The following is a 17123-nucleotide window of genomic DNA, read 5'->3' on the forward strand; positions in this document are numbered from 1 at the left end:
TTGTATAAATGGGCAACCTTAAGGTTATTTGTTCATTTTAACCACTAGAGTTGAAGAGGTCATAATGTAAATGAAGAAAAACACCTCCATTAAATGGCCCAAATGAAAGATTCCTCTCTGAGCACATACCTTCATGATTTGACATTAATCCATTAAGCAACACTTGAAGCACACTTGTAATTCCCCCAATTATAACATCAGCCAAGCCACATTCCTCCATCTTATCCCTAAGGATATTACAAGAAATTCCGGCAAATAACATCTGAATTTCCCAATTTTGAAACTCCATTAATAAAAGAAACAAGCCATGAATGAGTAGCAAGACGAGGTGTTCCACATTTGAGTACTAGTGACCACTTTCCCTTCAAGTGCTCTGTAGTAATTTGTTCATTAAAAATATTTGCTGATGTGTCTAGAGAGGCTCAACACCCACAAAGTCCTTTATAAGTAATCTTATCTGGTCCTTATAAACAAGTCAATGAGGTAATAATAGTATGGCACTTCAAGATTTGCAAAGCACTTTACATATATTGTCACCTTTAACTGATCTGAAAAATGACCTTGTAATGGAGGTTTTATTATCCTCATTTTGCAGTTAAAGAAACTAAGAAAAAAGGAATGGTTTGCCCAGGATCCTACAGCTAGGAAATACCAGAGGCAGAATTTGAGCTCAGATCCTCAAAAGTCAAGGCCTCCATCCACTGAGCACCCAACTGTTTCTGAGAAGGCAATGTTGTTGTTCAATCATGTCTCACCCTCTATGATTCCACAGACCATAGCTGTTATCCAAGGGGTTTTCCTGGCAAGGATACTGGGATGGTTTGCCTTTTCCTTCTCCAGTTGAAAATTCATTGAGCAATCTGAGATTAAGTGATGTGCCAATGATCACACAGCTAAGAGGTATCTGAGGTTGGACTTGAACTCAGGTCTCCCTGTCTCCAGATCCAGTGTTCTTAACCACAAAGCAAAAGCTGCCTAATCCTTTGCTATTATCAACTGCTTTTGCAAAAGAGGAAACTGAGGTAGGGAAGTTGTGACTAAGGCCACACAACTAATCAGTGAGTTTGGGGTGCCAATTTTTCAGGACAATATCAAATAGAAAGATGGCTAGGTGGGGGAAGGGAGAGAAGGAGCACAAGGACTAAGAGAAGTCATTCTCTTTTCTCCCACTGCAGAGATGCCTTCAGGCTACAGATAAAAATACAGGAGACCAAAACCTGTTTGTAAGGCTGGCCTCATTCCATTGCTATTTCCAAATCTGTAAAATGAGGGACTTGGATCAGATGATTTCAAAATATCTTCCAAGTCTAACATCCTATTATCCTAAGATCTGAAAAGATGGGTCTAATGGAGTAGGGCAGCTCTGTCTTCTCATTCCCCTCCTGTTCCATATTTTTAATCAGTGACATGAATGAAAAGTTCAATACCTTCTTATCACATTTGCAGAAAGGATGAGGAAGTCAGACATGATAGCATTAGATAACTACTCAAAAGGTCTGGGGAAAATAATACTTAATAGATATTAAATAAACATACATGTGCATTCACATATGTGTGCACACACATGTACACACTACAGTCAGTGTGGAAAATAAAGCTCTATCTCAAACCAGCAAATGGCAACTTAACTTTCAGAATAAGAGGGTCAGAGAGCTGTTAATTACATATGACGATGCCACTGAAGTCAGAAAGCTGCTTCTTGGTCTAAAAATATCCTCTGAACATCAATTGTTAAGCCTTGCACTGATTCTCCCTCACCCTGTTTTACCCCATATGTCTGCATGTCCATTGCTCTCTGATTTTAAACAAACAAGCAAGTATCACTTAGGCGTACAAGAATAACCAAATTAAGACCTTTGAACATAATGCTTTTTCAAAACCTCTCTCTCTCTCTCTCTCTCTCTCTCTCTCTCTCTCTCTCCCCCCCCCCCTCTCTCTCCCCTCTCTCTCTTCTCTCTTTCTCTCTCCCCTCTCTCCCCCCTCTCTCTCTTCTCTCTCTCTCTTTCTCCCCCCTCTCTCCCCCCCTCTTTCCCCCCCCTCTCTCTCTCTCACACACACACACAATGATGATAATAAGCCTGAACTACCCCCTAAAAAGTGTCTTGCAATGCAGTAAACAGTTGGAGAATGATGAATAAACCATGAGGGATGAAGAGAAGCCTTAATGATAATATATATATGCATATATATATAACACACACACACACAAAAATGTTGCTAGCCAATTAATTTTCATAGCAAGTCACATAAGCTGAGTTCTAGGTCATTATTTACAAATCTAGTGAAAAGAGAAGCAAACTTTAAACAATAGCTTTCATGTACAAAAATATACCACTTACTGTATATCCTTGACATTTATTATATCCTCAAATGCTCGAAATTATAGATTATGTTGACAAGTTTTGTCTAAATAAGCAAAGATTATCATAGACTTGTAGGTGATTAAAAGCTGGAAGGGACCTTAGACTAAAGCTCTTCTAGTCCAATCCCCTCATTATATACATTGCCTCAGCCTTACTGCAGTTCTAAACTATTAATGCTTAAAATAAGCCAAGAAGACAAATAAGCAGCAAGGCTCTAGGAGCACTGACTTATCCATAGTCATACAAGTTAGTGGCAGAGTTAAAACTGGAGCCCAGGCCACCAATGCTCCTTCCATCATAGCACATCTTATTAAGTTTTTGCTTTACTTTTCCAAATGTTCTCTCTCTACTTTACCTGAGACAAAAGGAAAGAGAGAGAAAAGATATTCTCCCTATTTGGCTTTTCAACATTGTTCCATTTATTACAAAAGGATCGAGAGATCTGATTCCTTCTTTCCTATACTGAAATGTCAACAAAGGCAACTAAGTGGCACAGTGATAGGGAACACCAAGACTGGTTTTTCAGGAGGTCCTGGGTTCAAATTTGAACTCAGACACTTCTAGCTGTGTGACTTGTGGCAAGTCATTTAACCACTATTGCCTAGTCCTAGCCCTTACAACTCTTCTGCCTTGGAACTGATACATATCAATTCTAAAACAGAAGGTAAGGAATTTTTTTTTAATGGAAACAAAGTACCCAGAATCTTACCTGGATATCAATTATCCAAGTCAGAAATCTTTAAAAGTTATTCCCTGACAAACACAGAGAGAAAAAGCCTTCCAACATTCTCTGAATTAAACAGAAAGCTGGATGGATGCTAAATGAGCAGCAGCAGCATGATATAACAGTGAGAAGAATGAACTATGAATTATTAGAGATGTGGGTTCAAATTTTGCCTTTGACATTCACTAGCTGTATGAACTCGGCCTAATGATTTTAATTTACAAGCTCTCAATTTCAGCATGATCCCTAAGAAGCAAAGAACAATAACCCACACAGGCACTATTAGCAGGAGGACAGAACTATCACTCTCTATGTATATCTCATTAGTCAAATTACACAGCAATGTTTTCTCTACTGACAGTGAGTAGGAATGCTAGGTGATTAATTCTCGATAAAATGGGTCTCTGAAGATTCAGTTGCAAAAAGGAATAGACTGCTCAGCTGCATTGTTTTCCTATGTTCTCTAGGTTATTTGTGCATGGCTGGGCTGTTTTAAATGTTATCTTCAATTATGTGCTACAATTTTTTATGCGACTTTAATTTTTCCCCTTAAGCATTTTTACTTTTCTTTTCTTACAGACATTTAAAAATTCTATTTACCTGAAAACAATACCTTAAATTTAGATCATATTTTATAATTACAAAGAGACCGATGATTTCCTTTTGGTTCTGAGAAGAAATATAGTGCAACTATTATCACTGTTTTACTAAAGAGGAGACTGAGGTGCAGAAAAGGTATAGAACTATAAGAAGAACTAGGTTCAAATCCTACCTATACTTCTTCCTACCTGTGTGACCTTGGGAAAGTCAATTAACCTCTACAACTTTGGCTTTAACATTTGTAAAATGGAGGTATTAGATTAAACAGTTTCCAAGACCCCTCACATTCCTTAAACTAGGATTTTAGCTATGGGATAAAAGCCCCATAAGCTAGAAAGGGGCAGAGCTAAGATCTGAACCCATACATTCCAAGTACACATCCTGGCTCCTACAAAGGATGCAATTTAATGACAGTGATTCCTAAAATATCATGTTTCTATGAAAATTTGATCTATTTCCATCTATCAAGGCTTTGGACCCTTAGAACTCATGCCAGCATTCATGCAATTTTAATGTGCATGCGTCAGAACACTATTCCCTGGTTAATTTCTGTTATTCTGTACCCAGAATATTTCAAAGAACTGTAACTCACTGAATGGGAAGCCCAAGAGGGCAGAGCACTTGGTAGGAGCTACTGAAAAGGATTATAAGAACATGGAATTTTACAATTAAAAAAAAAAAAGTTTGACATCTCACACACATAGGCAAATGCAAATTAAGTCAAAAGAACAAGATCAAAATATACATATATGAAATATATACAAATGTGTAAATGTTTATAAAATAGCAAATGTTTTGATTTTTTAAATATCATCTAGAATCAAATGTGTGATTTGTGTGAAACTGTGAAAGAACAAATAGGAATACTTTAATCCTTCTCTGATTATTTAATAATTTGTTTTAGTTTTATAAATTTTATTTTTTCCAGATTACATGTCAATATAATTTCTCAATAACCATTTTCTGATCTTTTGTAATTAAAGTTCTCTCTCTCCTTCCCAGCACTTCCTCCTACCCAAGAAGGCAGGCAATACAATATAGGTTGTACATATATTATTATATAATATATATTTCCATGTTTATGTTGTAAAAGAAGATGCATATTGCTAACAGTAGAGAAAAATTGATGGAAGAAATAAATTAAAGAATGGCATGTTTCAGTTCACATTCAGATTCTGTTTTTCCCTTCTATGGTAGTAGATCTCTTTTTCGATCATGAGTCTCAGTAATCAAATATTTTAAATGCAACAGCTAAAGACCATACCAGATGAACTATCTCAATGACCCCATGCAAATCACTTAATCTCCAGACTAAAATAGTTTTTTTCTTCCTTTTTAATTCATAAAATGAGTTGATAAGACTAGATAACCTCCAAGGTCAATAGATCTAGGCTAGTCTACAAATTTACAAATGAATATAGAATCCTGGCTTCATTGCTATGGCAGGAATTGGATACTAACACTGGTAGTGGTGGCAAAATGCATATTCTTTTTATCAACAGACAACTCAAAGTACTTGGTACACCCTGCTAGAATATACACTGAGTAGATTCTATGCTTATGAAAAGTGGCCACAAAGCAAAAGTATAGTGGCAGCAATTATCTGACTCAATGTCAAATGAGCAGCAGCATGAAGTAGTAAATACTGATGGGTTTGGGGTGAGGAGAGAACTGGTCTCAAATCTTGCCTTGATATTTACCTTCTCTAAGACCACAGGCATGCCACCTTATGGTTTCCTTATCTATTAAATGGAAATTTAGCAAAGCTACTTCACAGAGCTCTTAGGAGAATAAAATGAGTAGAACTATGGAATACCCTCTATACATGTCAGTTTGGGACAGAAATGAGATTTCGTTGATACAAGGAGCTCCAAAGTGAGGAAACTTCCTATGACAATGAAAGTCAGTGTCAGATATGAAATGTATAGTCTAAGAAATGCCTCCTTAAGTTCTAATGATAATATTATGTCTATGATACTTATCATTATAAATATTATTCAATGTTATTCAATAAGCACAGAAAATAGTACGATGATCTACTGAAAAATTCAAACAGAAATCAGTAGAGGTTGCTAGTTGTGCGACCCTAGGCAAATTATTTAACCTCAGTTTCCTCATTTGTAAAATGGGGGTAATAGCACCTAATTCCAGGTTTGTTGTGAAAATCAAATGAGAAAATAATTTTAAAGTGCTTAGCATAGTGCCTTGTACATAGTAAATGCTATATAAATGCTGTTACTATTCACTATTATTATTAACTTGCTAGCTCATAGATTTCAATTTTTTTAAAAATTATTAGCTAGGTAACACAGAGGATAAAGTGCCAGGCCTGGAGTCAAGTTCAAGGATTCAAATCAGGCTCCAGATACTTCCTAGCTTTGGGACCCTAGGCAAGTCACTTGACCCCAATTGCCTAACCCTTGCAGTTCTTCTGCCTTAGAACTGATACTAAGACAAAAGGAAAGGGTTTTCTAAAATAAGTTTTTATAGTGCCTAGATATATTTGTATAAGAAAAACTTGTTGGACAGAAGAAAAACAACTGCTTGATTACATGGGTCGAGGGGAATATGATTGGGGATGGAGACTCTAAATGATCATTCTAGTTCAAACATCAACAACATGGAAATGGATTCAGATCGAGGACACATGTAATACCCAGTGGAATTGTGCATCAGCTATAGGAAGGGTGGGGGGAGGGAAGAGAGGGTAAAGATTATGATTCTTGTAAGCAAGAAATAATGTTCTAAATTGACTAAATAAATAACTTACAAGAAAAAAAAGGAAAAGGAAAACTTGTTGGGATAGCTAGGTGTCTAGGATTTTTTTTTAATTGTCATCACATGGTCTAGATATGTTTTTATAAGGAAAAACTTATTGAGGCAGCGAGGTGGCTCAGTGGATAGATATCTGAGCCTGGGGACATGAAGTCCTAGGTTCAAATATGGCCTCAAACATTCCTTAACTATGTGACCCTTCACAAAACACATAACCCCAGTTGTTATCACTTACCACTCTTCTGCCTTGGAACCAATACTTAGCATTTATCCTAAGCAGAAGGTAAGAATTGTTTGTTTTTTAAATATTGAAGGTAAACTCTCTTTTCTTGTTTTGTTTTTAAACAAAGAATAATCAATAATCCATTAAAACTATATTTATCATAAGCAAACATTAGTCTCCATTGAGCAATGATACCACTAAATTATCCACCATGGAAAATTGTATCATCTCTAAGAAGGAGATATAATTAATATCCAATATTCCAAGAATTATATTTTATAGAGTTCATTAATAATCACTTTAGTAGAAGAAATAAAAAGGAAATAGAAGTAAAAAAACCCTAATTATCTAACAAAATTAAAACCACATGAGCAAGTCCTCCTGCTTCTTGCCTAACCTCACCTTCACAGTGTTGCTGTGGGGGGGAGGGCGCATCAGAGGCAGGGCTACACCAAATTTATATCCTCCCTATGTCAGCAAGTAACATGAGAAGGAACATGGGATACTGGGAATTGGAGTTCTAGGGTACAGAAATTAATTACATTAGTACAGCCTTCTCACTGAATACATTTACTTTAAAGAACATTGACTTCTTCACAATCAAGAATAATAAGAAACTATATGCTATGTTGCTTTATTCATCATTCATGTTACCAAAATTTATTTCTTAATATTATATAGTATATACATTAAAAGTTTCTTTCCCAGAATAACCATTACTATCATAAAAATCAAAAACCAAAACTGAAAGTTGCAAATTTATAAGGAACCAGCATGGCCCTAAAGAAAAGACATCCCTACTCTATTCCTTTGCACATATATGGAACATTAGATACTTTTTTTTTCCATTTTTTCACAATGTTGTTCAATTTTGCTGGTTTTTCTTCTTTCTTTTTTCTTTATTCTTTGAAAATAGTTATTTAAAATAATTCTCTGGGAAAGGGGAGAGGGAGAGGTACTAGGTGGAATTCTGGTGCAATAATGAACAAAAAATATCAATAAATGTTTCTTTTATGTTTCTTTCCCATGAGAATGTGAAAATAGCCTCTAATAGCAATAGCCTAGTTCTCCCAATATCCCTGAAAAGCAACTATTACAAGAAACTTTTAATTTGGGCAGACGATGGATTTTCTGTACACCTCTGGGAGAGGATAACCTCATTAATATATGATATGTTAACTATCACCCGAGGGAGTTATTAAGATTCTTCTACCACTTCCCACCATATACAATCAAAATCTTGGGAGCAGTAGAATGAGAAAGCTAGAAATTATCTTAGAAACCATTTGTCTCATTATGTAATCTAAGAAACAGAGTTAAAAGACATCAAATAACTTGTTCAAGGTCATTAAGACAAAGCTATTTATTAGGACTAATAATTCTTCCAACTCCTGACTTTCTATCACATACACTAAAATGACTTTTTCTGGGGGTAGCTGGGTGTCTCAGTGGACTGAGAGTCAGGTCCAAAGATAGGAGGTCCTGGGTTTAAATCTGGCCTCAGACACTTCCTAATTGCGTGACCCTGGGCAAGTCACTTAACCCCCATTGCCTAGCCCTTACTACTCTTCTGCCTTAGAACCAATACCCAGTATTGATTCTAAGATGAAAGGTAAGGGTTTAAAAAAAATGACTTTTTCTGTTCCTCTCTCTTCCCTTCTCCTGGGAGTTTCCATGATTCTACCATAATGGTCTTTCCTCTTTTCCTCTACTTTAAATCATTTTGTATTTTTCACATTATATCTAGTATCAAACTCTGGGCCAAAGAGGCTACTGATCTCTAGTGGAAAAGTGCATTAGACTACCCCTTAAGAATCTGAGTTCTCACCTCTATCTCCATCATTGATGACTATGGGGTCTTGGTCAAATGCCACCTAAGTAGAAAAGAATATATCACCATCTCACCTAAAAGTTTCAGTCCATCAAAGTGACATATAAACAAATTAAAAGAACAGTTCTTAATGTACTAAAGTATATACACATATAAAATAGCTTAAGTTATTTAGTTATAAGATAGACCAAAGCAATCCTATAAGGACTTCACAAAAACCTTTCATTCAAACCTTATCATGACAGTTCACATTAATAGAGATTTACAAAGCATTTTCTTCACATGCTATCTACTTCAGAGTTCACAAAGTATTTATTGTCCCTGTTCTAAGTGTTCAAGACAAGAATTCAACTGGCTCTTCTGGTTTGAAATCTAATGCTCCTTATTACACTAACCCAGTGATAGAGGTTATCTATTTGAGATGAATGTTTTTAAAGTAAATATTTAGCAATTTGTTTCCTCCTAAAAGCAAATCATAACAGCATAAAAGTTTGGCAATTTGTTTAAAATAATTTATGGGAAAACTTTTAAAAGTTGTTTTGTCATTTTAACATTTACAGAAATGTCAAGAGTCCTATAATCTGTTCGATTACTCCAACTTTAAAAAATATTATAATGATATAGCTTTAAATACAATAAATCCTATTAATGTCAACAAATGGGTCCCTTTATATAAAAAATTCCAATGTGTATTTAAAAGAGCACTGATTGATAATTAGAAGACTAGGGTTAGAATCCTAGATCTATCACTAACCTCACTGATCCTCAGTTTTTCCAAATGTAAAATTAGGAGGTGGGACTTGATGCTTCCTCAAATCCCTTCAAGGTCTAAATCTAAGATCTTATGAAAAAAAATTAAATATAAGCAACAGTAGAGTGGGAGGCAGTGGAGGCAGACACTAAAGCAGGTTTAACCCATGCTACATTTCACAATGTTCCTAACATGAAAACCATTGCTTAATTCAACTCAATTCAACAAACATTTATTAAGTATCTGATATTTGCAGAGACTTTTGTCAGATAATGAGGGAGATACAAAATTTAAATAATTAAAACCCCCTGAATTTATAGAGGTCAGATTTCAATCTACTATTCAGAGACTGGCATAGTAGCTAGCTCATAGTAGGTTTAATAAATGCTTGTTGAATAATGATGTTATTATGCCCAACGGTTAAAAAACACATGGAGTGCAAAGTGCTCAGTATGAAGGTAGCTCTCCAAGCAACTATGTAGGACAAAGTTATTAAGTAACAAAGTGGCCTTAAAGTCATATCTGTGTTGAAGAAGGAAGTATTTTTTTCAGAATAGAAAAAAAAAAGATTTTATTCTTCCCATGGTACTTGCCCTGCATGAAAAGAAAAGAAAAAAAGAATACCTAGTAAAAATAGGGAAACTAAAAGAAATGCAGTGGTTTCAATGGATTCATTATTTTATTGACATAGCAGTTTTCTTCTACTGTTCAAGTGACAGTCATTCAACAATTCTTGGTAATGTAATTCTTTTCTTGATAGTTGGCATTTACAAAGCACTTTATTTTTTAACTACATTTATTTTTTTAATGTAATAACAAATTTCCACATAAGTTTTCCAAAGTTATAAGATCCAAATTGTCTCCCTTCCTCCTCCCAGAGCTGGCAAGCAATTAGATCTGGGTTATGCTTGTATTTTGATAATGTAATTCTTAACCCTGTAAGCTTCTTGTGTATGAAGACTCTCTCTTCATATTTGTAACCAACATCTGTGCCATGACACATAGTGAATCCTTATATGATTTTTGATTGATTAGTAAATATGCTAATGAGCATCTCTCCAACAGACTCCAATAGACTTCTTCTGCATCTTTTGTTACCAATACATCCTTTGAGAGAGTTTAGGAAAGAGTTTATACTGGCAGGCTTTCGAGTTGAGGCTTAAGTCTTGCCTCTGATCCATCTGAGTTTTATAGGACCATAAGTAATTCAGATACCTAGTCCATGACTTAAGAAAGCCCTGAAGGACTATATAATATGTTGTTGATCTGAATCGATGGAGGAAATTTTCATGCTAGGAGATACAGTGATGAAATTACAGGTTTGGACTAAAAGGGAAAAAAAAATTCTTTAACTCTTGGTCTATCCATCTATTGTTTCTTGTTACAATAAGTGATATCCTTCATGATTCATCTCAACTGCCAACTTCTACCCAAGGTCTTTCCCAATTCCTCCAACTAGTAGTCCAAGTGCCTTCCCCTTGAAGGTTACCTTCTGTCTACTCAGGATGTACTGTGTGTGTACATTTATGTATATTTTATATATGCATATGGTAAACAAATTTGTATCTAATTCCCATATACTATATAGTAAAAATGTGCATATACGTGTAGGTGTGCAGGAATGTGTATATGTTTGTGTACTGTAGCCAGGTAGCACTGTGAAGAGTGCCAGACTTGGAACAAGGAAAACCTGAATTTAAATCTTGTCTTAGACACTTCCTAGCTATGTGACTCTAGGCAAATCACGTAACCTGTTTGTCTCAGTTTCCTCATGTGCAAAATGAGGTGGAGGAGATAATGGCAAACTACTGCAGTATCTTTCCCAAGAAAACATAAAATGAGGTCACAAAGAATAGAACACGTGTGAAATGACTCAGCAACATATACAGATTGTCTCCTCATTAGAATGTTAACTCTTTGACAGCAGGGACTATTTTTGCTTTTTTTTTTTTCCATTTCCCAGCACTTAGAACAGCACCTGGCACATAGTAAGGGCTTAATAAATTCTAGTGAATTGGTTCCTCATCCACATGGAACAGCAGATAATGTGCTAGATATAGGGGGAAGATTACCTGGGCTCAGAAATTCATGATCGGGGGAAGCTAAGTGGTTCAGTGAATAAAAAGCCAGGCCTGAAAACAGGAGGTTCTGGGTTCAAATTTGAGGTTCAAATTTCCTTGCTGTCTGACTTTGGGCAAGTCACTTAACCCCAATTCCTAGCCCTTACCATTCTTTTTCCTTGGAACCAATACTTAGTATTGCTTCTAAGACAGAAGATACAGGGTTTTTTTTTTTGTTTTTGGTTGTTTTTTTTTAATTCCTATTAGTTCTATCACATCTTCTCAGAACCTCCATTTCTTCTTCTGAATAAAATGGGGATAATAAATATTACTCACTCCACATGGCTGTTGTGAGGAGGGTGCTCTACAAACCTTCATAAATATGAAGTATCATTACCAATAACCCACCTCTTTTTTCAGTCCTATATATCCATTATGATGCCTTCTATGCAACTTCTTACATTAATCATGTGTGTGCTAACAAGCCCACTTATTCATCTCTTTGATATCCGTTGAGTTAGCTACAATTCTGATTCTTCCAAGACGCCTAGTCATGTAACATTACTGGGAAAATATTGGTTCTTTTATTCCCTGATCATCTCTAAATTATTGCTCTTACCCTTTCCTAATCTTGTTTCCTAATGAAACAGTTTTGTCAGCTACTTTAACCTTTTTTTCTTGACTATATTCATCATCATATTAGTCCTCTCTTGCCTCAGATTGTGTCTGTTTTTGGAACCTTCATTTTATTTTGCTTTCATAAAAATGGAAGTTAAGACAAAAGAGAAGCTGGGGAAGGGAGGTAGAAGAAGGAGCAATTTTAGGGGAAAAAAAAGGAATATAGTACAACTATTGTGTTCATCAGCTTAAAATAGGGTAGAAGAAATGCCTACTCAAGCACTTTTACTTTAGGAAGAAGCACAAACAGCTCCCAGCTATTCTGACAGGAGTAAAGGTATCCAAATTTTGTCCTTGGATAAGAAGTACATTTGTAATCAGTGACAGAGAGGAAAGAGTCCAGAATTATGAGTCAATTATTTAGGTTTGAATCGCAGCTCAGCAAGCTACCACCTCCAGTCCTAACTGGGAGGACTTGCCTACCAATCCCCATCAGCCTTCTTTCTCCCTCTGGAAGATGCCTCTTTTTCCTGTGGCCTCTACGTGATGCTTGGCAAGTTCCTCCAGGAACTTCCATTTTGAACAGGTGCCCAAGTCAGCTATGCTCATTCTTTCCTTCCTTTCTGGGCTCTGATCTTAAGTCTCTAAACTTCTCCACCATGTTCCTACAGAGGTATTTTTCCCAGGCCCACTTTTCAGCTCCTTATTATATGCTATCTTCTCCCATTAGAATGTAAGCTCCCTGGGGATGGAGATCTTCCTACATTTTGCTTGCATTTGTAATCCCAGGACTAAATCCAGCAATGCTACTTTGTAAGCACTGGCCTGTAGATTTGACTGCATAATGACCTTGAAAAAATCCCATTCCCCCTTAGAGCTCAATTTCCTCATAAGAAATATGAGAGGTTTGGACAAGACAGCCTAAGGTTCATTCCAGAACTCTCATAATTCTTTTATCTTGTAAACAACTTGAATTAATTTCAAATTGTTAGTTCTATTACAAATAAGTCTGTAACTACTTCTGTATTGTGCCATTTGTGCTATATTTCTAAAGGCTAAGGGTTAAAGTGGCATTTTATGTTTTTATCACAGTAATATATTGATTGATTTTGGATCTCATAAAATATAAAATTTATGCTATTTAAAGCATACTTGTGAAATTAAAGCAATATCCCTTATTAATGGTCATTAATGATAAAGAATTCATGCCTAATATATTAAATAATTTTTCCAAGTATGAACAGAAAGAAATTACTGCATTTCCAAGACATCGATTCTTAGAATTAATGTTTGTCTGTCTGCTATCCATCTCCAGCTCCAACCATGCCACCAGAAGATATTCCCGAACCAAAGATCATCTTGCCTTTCCTAGTGGAGTTCTAAGAGAATAGAACTTACCTACCTGTTCCTATTTTCCTAGCCCCACCCCCTCTTCTATAGGCAGTGCATTCCTTTTCTAAATAGCTCTAATTTATCAGACCATACCAATTAACCTCCTTATTTAATGTGAATTTTAGAATGGAACACTCACTAACACCCAAGCTTCCCATTTTACTTCACCAACCTCTTCATATTTGCTCATCAGAATAAAATCCAGAATAGAAGTTTCCCTCATCACTCACTTCCTAAAAGAGATTTCCAGTAAGTCAAAAAGTTATCAGAGCTTTATTTTTAACAAGAAGAGATCTTTAACAGATGTCTATAGTTGAAGTCCCCTTAATTACTCTATCAGACCTTTCTGTAAGTTTTTGGATCCATCCCAAAAATTAATCATCTTTTTTTTCTGACTGGGGTAGAGTGGGGTATGAAACCATATGTTAATCTGTTCCTTTCTATATTATTAGAGAGTGCAATCACACTGATTCTTCTGCCATAGAAAAAATACTTAAAACTGAAATTTAATGTAGCATAATATTTTGTTTTTATTAATATCATTCCAGTAGATGATCATGAAAGGAGGAAAATATAAATTATCATTATTAAAAAAAAAGAAATGTTTGAAACCGTTCTAATTAGGTTGACCATGATGTCCCCAGCAGAAATAAATATGTGTCTACAAATCTTATAAGCTGGTCAAACTATAGCACTATAAAGTCTATGAGTCTACAGGGTTTTCCTTATAATTATCTTTTTAAGTTAGTAACATAAATAAGAGTTTGGGGGCTTTTTGCATCTATGTGTTGATTGGAATAGGGAATTCTCAAGAAGGAAATGTTCTCAAACAGTGCAGATCAGTAGTTTTTCGCAACTTAAAATTAGAGAAAGTTGCCTAAAACACTGAAAGTTAAGTAACTCTCCCAGGGGATACAGTCCTCATGTGTCAAAGATGAAACTTGAATCCAGGTCTTCTTGACTAGAAATCTAGCTCTCTATCCACCACATTGTACCTCATATGTATGGGTAATAGCATAATTGTTTTAAGAGGGGTCATCTGGTATAGTTATTAGAAAATCTAGCCTCAGAACCCAGAAAGCCTGGATCCAAATCCTACAGATTAAAGGTAGAGTGCCTTACATCAACTTATAGGGAGTAAGATTTCCTGACTTCAGATCCAGCTCTTTCCAACATATCAAAGATGCTCTCCAAGCACTTTGATCAGAATATTTCACTCATTAGAAGCATTTCACATATTTTAGTGCAGGCTAATCATTAAAAAAATCAGGAATTCAAAGATGGCATTGGCCTGTCTTCTATTCTGAGATTCACAATATCAAAATGGAAATAAACTTTAGATAGATAGATAGATAGATAGATAGATAGATAGATAGATAGATAGATAGATAGATAGAGTCAACATGGAAATCTAGAAATCCCCAATTTATTTAGTTTGAGGGTAGAAACCCCAGGTTTTGACCTTGTCACAGGAGAGGTTTTCCCCTGAGGGAAGGTCCCACTTCACCAGACAAAAGACATCCACTTCAGGTGGGAGGCAGATCCCATCTGAAATCAAGTAACTCTTTTATCTCCAGAAGCCTTTCTCCGTATATCACACCCTCCTGACCGAGGATCAGACCTTCAGCTTGCAAGACTGACTACCGCACCAAAGCTGAAGTGGATGTCTATTTGTCTGGTGAAGTGGGACCTTCCCTCAGGGGGAAACCTCTCCTGTGACAAGGTCAAAACCTGGGGTTTCTACCCTCAAACTAAATAAATTGGGGATTTCTAGATTTCCATGTTGACAATAGATAGACAGACAGACAGACATAGAGATACACACACACACATATATGTATGTATGTGTATATATATACACACACACCTTCTTCATCCCTCCTATTCTCCACTTGTTTTTATGACTCAGCTAAGAGAAAGTAGAAAGGAACAAACCTAAGAGAAGTTGACTTTACTCAATTTTACTCCTTCAGGGATGGTTTCCACCAAGGGATGCTTTGGCTCATAGATTTAGAACTGGAAAGGACCTTAGAGGTCATCAAGTACAATCCCCTCATTTACAGATGAGAAACCTGAGACCCAGAGAGACTGAGTGGCTTGCCTAGGGTCATATAGTATCTGAAACAGAATTCAAACTCAGGTCTTCCTAACTCTAAAGCCAGTACTCTTCCATTCTACCAACCGGTAGCCAATTCAGATGTACAAGTTGGATAGATTTTAAAAGAATGGTTTATTCTATTAGGGGCAGCACTGATAGCAAGTGGGGTTTTTGGGGGGGTGAGCATTTTTTGAATGCTAATGATTTTCTTAAGTTTCTTGATATTAACCAAATAAACCAATATGATGATGGGGAGTAGGAAAAAAGAACCTATATGATCATTATCTATGAAAAAACTATTTTGAATCACTATTTAAGCACACTGAGAGCTTTCAGCTACATTTGCTGCTTTGTTTTTAGATAAAAAGACAAGCTATCTTAAGAATATATCTGCCCAAAGAAACATGCAAATGAAATGCTTTTGTCAATAGCTTATAGTTAAAAAGTTTACATTGACTATCAATTTAAATAATAAACGTTTCATACTAATTATATTTAAATTAATAAATTTGGATATGTAAAATAGCAAATTTCAGTAGTTTCCTCTAAATCCTATCACAAAGTCTTTCATTCTTTTTTCTTTTTTTCTTTTTAACCTTTACTTTCTGTCTTAGTAACAATTCTAAGATAACAGGGTAAGGGTTAGGAAAATGGTGTTTAAACCCAGGTCCTTCAGACTTTAAGTCCTGTGGAGCAGATTCTAATTACACAAGACTTCAGGCATTGTGCTCTATCTTCTAGGCTATCTAGCTGCTCATTCTTATTTACTTTTGCCCTTATGATCACAATGAATATATATTCCATTTTCCTGGTTCAGTCTTTTTCACTATGATTTCTTTCATAAAGTTCTTTCCATTTTTTTAGTATTTCTTATGCTTCTTTTTTGTCCAGTTCTGTCCTCCCACCAGTTAAAAAACAGCAACTGTTCTGCCATGTCAAGTCATGGACAATTCCTAGAAGCAGTTTGCCCATATGAGTCACAGGTGGGACTTGAACTCAGGTTTTCCTGACTCCTGGGGCCGATTAAATTTTGTACAGTATGTAATATTTATATGATCCTTTGACCCTAGCATGCTGCGAATTGTGTGTCCCCCCCCAAAAAAAGATTTCCTAGACCCTCAGGTCTCCTTAAACTTCCCCTTTTAATCAATCTATAGCCTACATGTTCTTGTAGAGAGTAGGATATGTCCTGCTCCCCACTCTACTCTCCTATGGGAATGTGATAAGCTTCCCTGGTGTCCAACCAGGCAAAGGCACCCTATCCAACTGATAAATGGTCAAGAAAATGGCTACAAAATACCCCTGCTCAGAACCCCCTTAGGAATGCTTAATTCAATGAACCAAGAAAATAGCCACTGGGATCCCACAACCTACTCTGTTACCCCTAGTAGGACTTGACTTCCACTTATAGTAAAGCCTTAAAAGTCCCTTGCAATTTCTTTCCAAACAAGGGCACATGCTTCTCATGCCACAAACATGCTTTTCACTCTTGGTATGTGCCAAGGAAAATGCTGCCTCTCTCCTGTGGACACTATCTACTGCTTTGCCAAGTTGCTCCCCTGGCTTACTGCCCTCTTCCCCTCACTGACCTACATCATTTGCTGCTCACTGCCAGGTGTGGTATCATTGTGCCAAGGCATCTGCCTTTGAGTGACTTAAGAGTCCATCTCCTCTACTTGGTACTCAAA

General features: G+C 36.1%; 1 protein-coding gene across 1 annotated transcript in view; it reads right to left on the minus strand.

Moving 5' to 3' along the window:
- SH3GL2 (SH3 domain containing GRB2 like 2, endophilin A1) overlaps positions 1-17123 on the minus strand; it is a 237137-nt gene that overhangs the window by 196900 nt on the left and 23114 nt on the right. The window lies entirely within an intron of this gene.

This window comes from Monodelphis domestica, chromosome 7 (assembly GCF_027887165.1).
Source record: "Monodelphis domestica isolate mMonDom1 chromosome 7, mMonDom1.pri, whole genome shotgun sequence".
In the NCBI taxonomy this organism is placed as follows: Eukaryota; Metazoa; Chordata; class Mammalia; order Didelphimorphia; family Didelphidae; genus Monodelphis; species Monodelphis domestica.